Raw genomic sequence first — 7,813 nt, 5'->3', positions numbered from 1 at the left:
AAAGAAAAGAGAAAAGAAAAGAGAAAAGAAAAGAAAAGAAAAGAAATAGCAGCTATGGAATTCAGCCATACTACTCTCTGCTTCTTTTTACTACAAGATATATAATATTTAGATAGTTTACCAAATTATGTATGGATTTGAGTTATAAGATCTTAATCTAGTTTTACTTGCATTTATCTTTATTTCCAGAGGTGCCAGTTTGCTTTCTGAAATCTTATGTTGCCTCTGAGTAAATATATTGCACTTCTTGCTGCTTATTATCGAACTAGAGGCCCAGTGCATGCATTTGTGCACTGGTGGGGTCCCTCAGCCTGGCTCTCTGACATCCCCTGAGGGGCACCAGATTGCGAGAGGGCACAGGCCAGGCCATGGGACCCCACCAGTGCATGAATCTGTGCATCAGGCCTCTAGTATGCATATAAGATCTTTGGTTAATCTCTTCCTGCCCTTCCCCCTCCCCCCTTTCCTCTGAGATTCATCAGTCTGTCCATGTTTCCTACATTGAGCGTGTGCCTCCTGGTGGTCAGTGTGCATCATAGCTGCCAGCTGGTCAGCCAGTTGGCTGGTCGGCTGGTCGGCTGGTTGCTTAGGCTTGTATATATATATATATATTTCCTACTATATCATTTCTCTAAAACTGTGAGTTGCCAGATTACTATAAAGATATATTTTTTGTGTTTCAATATATCAGTACTTAGATTATTTTTCTTTCAGAGTTTTACATTTCAGCTTACCTTGTGTTCTCATTATACATATGTATATTATTTCTCCCTTTTACTAGTAGATCAGTAATTCTCAAAGCATAGTTTGTGGAGTATTAGCATCAAATTTACCCCGGCTGGGTGTTTGAGTGCTGATTCTTGTTTGCTGTCCTAGATCTACTGAATTTTAGAATCTTAGCAGATGGCAGAATCTACCTCACTAAACATGAATCCCAGGTAAATCTGATGCACAGTATAATTTGAAACCACCCTTCTAAAGAGTCATTTTTGATATATCTATTCATTGTCTACATTTCCCAATTTGGTGTCAGACAGATGGTTGCTCAATAAATGCTTATGATATCAGATTCTGGATATAATTTTAGAATCCTGAGGGAGAAGTTTTTCTTTTATATTAAATCAATCAAGTAATTGTCCATGATATTGGCTACCAGAAATCTCCTATAACTCCTTCACTAATGAACTCTTTGTATTCTGAAGGACAATGCGGAGAACACAAGACTAGATCAAAGAATTTCAGACAGTATGTATTCCAATGACTATCCTCTGACCCACCCCCCCAAAAAATTGGCACTGCAATGTCTCAACTTTAGATAGGCCCCCTAAATAGTTTCTAACTTAGACCTATTTTCTTTGTTGTCTTTCCCTTCACTGTAAAAAATTATACTCCATGAGATATTAAGGGAGATGGGAACAGATGGGATTTTATTAAAGTAGAATGGATAAGCATAAAAATGAAACCTTTGCTTACAACATAAAATATTTTTCTTTAGGAATATTTTCTTAGTATTTTTGAACCTGCAATTTTTTTTTTAAAGTACCAATGGGCACTGAAAACTTTCCATCAGTTCCCGGGCTCTATGGATTTCTTGGCATTTTGAAATCCAAATACTGAATTAGTTAATTAAATGAGTGACAAATTATAGACATCATACATATAAGCTTGGGAAAATCAGAAAATTAAAGGGAATGCTCATTTTTTCACTAAGAGGTTTGGTTTCATAGGTGAGGTTCATAGTGCCTAAACATGGAGATCAGACATACTATTATGTTAGACCTTATTCTAGACTCTTCTAAACCTCATACAGAGAACCCAATAAGCTCTATAATTCCAAATGATCATCTATCCCATATTAAGGCTCTATCAGTACCATGTGTGGATAGATGCAGTTATTTTCTGTCATTCTTGAACACAGTAATGAAATCTGTCATTTTTCCTACATATTCCTTTACTGTTATGTTTGGTTTATAAAACAGTTAGATTAGGATATAAAAATCTTCCTGTGTCGTCACCATATCTTGCAGATAGACTCATTGTAGTGATGACCACAGAGTCTTCTAATAATTGCTTTATTATTTCTTCAAATATATTTGGAATGCATATTAAAAGCTCATAAAATATGTCGAATGAATAGACATTGAATAATGAATAAGTTTATTAAATGGAGGAATCAAACTAAAAATCTTTAATTTTTCTTCTATTTCTAAATTTTCCAACTATTGTGCAGGATCTTTGTACACAATTCAGTTACCATCAAACCCTCAAAATACAGGAGAATGCCCGGCTTCTACTTTCTGATATAAGCATAGTATGCTACTCTCTTTTATTCTTGCTTGTATGAAGGAGAAGCTCAGGAGAATTCCTATGGCAGACATTTGGGTATCAGGAGCAGATATGCATTCAAAGGTGACAAAATACAGTAAATCAGCAAACTGGGTGCTTTCTCTCTCATTCAGAAATACATGTAACTGAGTGGCATAGGAGATGCTTTTCCGGGAACGGGTGAGCCACAGTGAGGTAGAGACAGCCTGCTCTCTGCCAGCCATCACTGTGCATGACGACAGAGAGGCAGGCCCGTCTCCCTTCCCATTGCCATTGGATGCACATGACACATTGCGTGAGGGTGTGTGAGGTGTGGTGGGAAAGCTCCTGGATTAAAGCCTACAGGGTATTTTTTTTAAATAGACTGGTCTGAATACATACAATCAACTTGATTGTAAAAATATTCTGAATTTACCTCAGAGTGTCTAGATAATATTTTCCAGTATCAGAAAAAAAAATGGGTAGTCATTAAACATAGTTAATTATAAAAATATATTTTAAACAATTCAAAAAATTAACACTGGCAGTATTTGAAATCAATACCAAATTTGTATGTGAAATCATAGCTATATCATCCTGATGTTTAAGTTTTCCTAAAGGGAAAGCAAATTTATTTAACATGATCTGGTTATTTGGGGGAGTAAATTTGGTGTAGTAAATGAACAGATGGATATTCATGAAAATGTCTGAGGAAAGGAAGCCCTAAAAAATCCTTTAGAAATTTCTGCTAAATAGCTATATTAGAGCTCTTTAACTTGGGGTATTTCTATCATATGACGACAACTGTACTTATTCAAATGTGAGTGATTTTAAAGTCTCTTACATTTTTAAAAATTAATGAATTTCTTTATTATGGCTGACAAAATTGGCTAGCTAATCTACTAGTGATTTCCTACAGGGTTTTCTTGGCTTGCCTATACTATGGGAGCTAGACAAAACACTTTCTTTTTTCCATCTCCTTTGAAAGGTAGGATGTCAATGAGATATATTTGACTAATCAGATGCAAGTGGATGTCTTTTGGGAGCTTCTAAGAAAGTTTCTTCTTCCTGACAAAAGCATAGTATATTATCCTATTTTATTCTTGCTGGAGTTTAATTATCATAGAGGGATCGTTAGTAGCTACCTTGTATGAAGGAAGTACAAGAAAAGGTAAGGCCAAGGGAGATATTAGCCCTAATGCTCTCGGTGAACTAATGCCAAGAGTTCTATAACTATAGACTTCTCTCTTTGAGGAAGGGAAGGAAAAAGAAAAAATTAGTTCCTATTTGTATAAGCCACTGTACTTGGATATTCTGCTACTTATAGCCAAATGTGTTATAAGTGTCACATTTAACCCTTACTGGCAGGTAGAAGATCTATTTAGACATCATTATAGATTTTCCTTCTAAAACTTTGAAATTCATAAGCTGTGTGACTTTTTCTTACATTCAAATTTACATAAACTGTAAAGAAACATTTATTCAGGATAGCAAAAGAGAATGACTTAAGATTAGATATTTTGGGTAATTTTGCATTTTATTTTTTTGAAGAAATTGTAGATACCAATAACAGTAACAGCAGTCGGCAGGAGTAGCATAGATATTAAAAATATTTTTAGCCTGGCCTGTGTGGTTCAGTGGTTGAGCGTGGACCCATGAACCAGGAGGTTATGGTTTGATTCCTGCTTGTGGTGCATGCCCAGGTTGTGGGCTCTATCCCCAGTGGGGGGCATGCAGTAGGCAGCCCATTGATGATTTTCATCATTGTTGTTTCTCTCTCTCTTCCTCTCTAAAAAAAATTAACAATACTTGTAAGTCTGCATTCTGATTATGTTATAAGTTATGTCTAAAATGTTTTCACTGTATTTCTTTTTAAAATTATATGTACTAATTGCAAGGTGATATCCAGCACTGGACACTGAAGCAGTAAAGGCTTTTTTCCCCCAAAAAATGAGTGAAATCCAAATAGTCTTCAGTGTAGTTAATGGTAATGTAGTGATATTAATTTCTTACTCTGACAGATATATCTTGGTTTTAAAGGAAGTAAGCATTAAGGAAAACTGAGTGCATGATGTGTGGTAAATATTTCTGCAAATATGACATTGTTTCAAAAATTTTAAAAATGTATTAAAATTATGTACACATGTGAAAATGTGTACATTTTCTCCCTGTGGCTAATGCAAAAGTACAAGCTGTTTACAAAAACCCATTAGAATTATTGTAACAAGGCTAATAGCCTTGATTTGTCACATTAGTGAAAGACCATTCTTAGCAACAAAGAACCGGTGTGTTTCAGACATAGGGCTATACATCAGTCCCCCTTGTCCATGGAAGATATGTTCCAAGATCCTGAGTGATGTTTTTTTCCTATGCATGCATTCACTTTACGGCTTCTCAGTGGCATCAAATTACCAGCATCACTACTCTTGTGCCTTAAGGCCATTATTAAGTAAAATAAGAGTTTCTTTTTAAAAAAATTAAATGTATTATGATTAAATGGTCAACATAAACACATAGGTTTCAGGTGTGGGTTTCTATGTTGCAAGATCTGTATATTGCACCATGTGCTCACCACCCAATGTCAAATCTTCTCCTGACACCTTGTATTAGGACTTTCCCCTCCAAATAAGGGTTTCTTGAACATAAGCACTTGATACCACAGTAGTTGATCTGATAGCTGAGATTGCTATTAAGTGACTAATGAGCCGGGAACATATACAGTGTGGAAACGCTGGACAAAGGGATGATTCACATCCCAGATGGGATAGAGAAGAACAGTGTGAGATTTCATCACATTCTCAGAACGTGCACGACTTAAAACTTATGGGTCATGTATATCTGAAATTTTCAATTTAATATTTTCAGAACATGGTTGGCTGTGGGTAACTAAAACTGAGAAAAGGGAAGCCATGGATGGGCGGGGGGACTACTGCACAAGCAGTGTTTTACAACAGACACATCCATTGTAAGGGCGGAAGCCTTGTGTATTCATGTGATCTTTGCTTCTGAACCACAGTTTCAGTACCTGTTGGCACCATGAGTTAACCCTCCCCTGAAGCTAGGTGTTGGAATAGCAAGACTATTATACATTCTCCCATTATCCTTCTGTAAGTTGACAAGAACAACCTTTACTTTCCACATCACTTCCAACCTGAAATGTTTACACGCCTGCTCTGTAGCAAGTAGTGTTGCTCCCCCATCACACCAGCCACTGCGGTTTGTATTGAGTTCTTATGTGTGTAGATAGTTTTCAAGAAAATAACACTTTCTCAGATATTGAATACACTCAGTTTGTGTTCCTGCTGTTGGAAGGCTATTTCCCTTGCTCCTCAGTGGCGGCTTTTGATGTATCATCAGGAGTGGCTTGGCGAGGTTCTCCTTCTAAATTAGGTTCTCTTCCAGCAAAAACAAGTTCCATGGTTTACACAATCACTCCCTTTTCAATATTTACATTGCTTTAAAATAAATATTATAAAAGGAATTTTAACAATTCACCCCTAACTTTTTTCTTAATCCTCTAAGTATATATATTTTTTTACATTTTCTTTCAGTCATTTATCACACATAAGCAATGTTCACAGTTTTAACAGTAATGCAAAATAAGTGTTATTTTTAAAATAATTTCATTTTGTGAGATCATCATCTTTACAATATTAACCGGTGCAGGTTACTTTATTAATTTATCAACATTTAATTATGTTCAGCACTCAGTTTATTCATGTGTTGTTCCTTTTATATGTATTATAGCATTGAATGCCTATTATGGATTGAATTGTGTTCCGCCCCTAATATTTATGTGTTGCAGTACTAACCCCCAGTAACTGATAACGGGACCTTATTTGGACACAAGGTTGTGGCAAATGCAGTTAGTTAAGATAAGGTCAGGGTGGAACCTAATCCTATATGACTGATCTACACTAATAAAAGACAAAGATGCAAATTGACCATACCTTCACTATGCCTTAAGCCACACCCACCAGCCAATCAGAGCGACTATATTCAAATTAACCCAACCAAGATGGAGGCCGGCAGCCACAGAGCTGGAGCAAGCAGGAGGCTTGGTTGCCCCAATGATGGAAGAAGCCATGTTTCCCAGCCTGCCTTGGCGGCTCTGAGCTCCACTCAAAGCAACAAAGTTTCAATTATAGAAGGTAAATAAACCCCAGACACCTGCTTTCAGCCGGCTGTGGCCATGGAGCTGGATCGAGCAGGAGGCTTCCCTCCTGCCCGCCCTGGCCGGCTCTGAACTCCTCTCAAGGCTACAAAGTTACAATTATAGAAGGTAAATAAATCCCAGAATAAAAAAAAAAAAGAAAAAAAGGAGAGGCTGGAGCTTCCGTCGCTGGGAGGCTTGGCCAGCCTGAAAACGGCCCTCAGCCCCTCACCCAGACTGGCCAGGCACCCCAGTGGGGACCCCCCACCCTAAAGGGAGTGTGGCCAGCCTGAAAACAGCCATCAGCCCCTCACCCAGGCTGGCCAAACCTCCATGGGGTGAGGGTCCCCACTGGGGGGGCTTGACCAGCCTGCAAACAGCCATCAGCCCCTCACCCAGGCTGGCCGGGCACCCCAGCGGGACCCCCAACCTGATCCAGGACACCCTTCAAGGCAAACCAGCCGACCCCCACCCATGCACCAGGCCTCTATCCCATATAATAAAAGGGTAATATGCAAATTGACCCTGACTGGGAATGACTGGTCACTATGACACACACTGACCACCAGGGGGCAGACGCTCAATGCAGGAGCTGCCCTCTGGTGGTCAGTGTGTTCCCACATGGGGGAGCTCTGCTCAGCCACAAGCCAGGCTGATGGCTGCCAGCACAGGGGTGGTGGCGGGAGCCTCTCCAGCCTCCTCAGCAGCGCTAAGGATGTCTGATTGCAGCTTAGGTCTGCTCCCTGCTGGTAAGTGGACATCCCCTAAGGGCTGCCAGGCTGCCAGAGGAATGTCTGACTGCCAGCTTGGGCCCAGCCAGAAGCTAGAGACTCATGGGCAGACTCTTCCTGAAAGCCCTCAGAAGGAGCCCGCCCTGGCAGACACCTTAATTTTGGACTTCTCACCTCCAGAACTGTGAGCCAGTACATTTCTGTTAAAAGCCACCCATCTGGGAAGCACGTCAGCCTTACCAAACTATTACAATGTCATTGAAATACTCTGTGTGATCAGTATTAAACGTTTTTTTCTGGTTTTTGGTTCAGTGTCTATATTCACACTTGCTTACCCAGATTAGTTTTAGTTTTTGGTTAATTCTTCAGTTATAAAGGTAAACAAGTCTCATAAATCATATATATTTATATTATATATATGGTTACTTTATATATTTATTTGTAAATATATATTCATATACAAAGTACCTTTAAAAGAATTTTAAAATATTCATGTATCAATGAACAGTCTCATTTATTAAAAATTAATGACACCATAAGTATATCCTATGGTGTCAGTAGATGAATGGATTAGAAAACTATGGTACATCTACACGATGGAATACTATGCTGCTGTAAAAAAGAA

The sequence above is a fragment of the Myotis brandtii genome, unplaced genomic scaffold, assembly GCF_000412655.1.
Source record: "Myotis brandtii unplaced genomic scaffold, ASM41265v1 scaffold2106, whole genome shotgun sequence".
NCBI lineage: Eukaryota > Metazoa > Chordata > Mammalia > Chiroptera > Vespertilionidae > Myotis > Myotis brandtii.
This window is presented reverse-complemented; position numbering follows the sequence as displayed.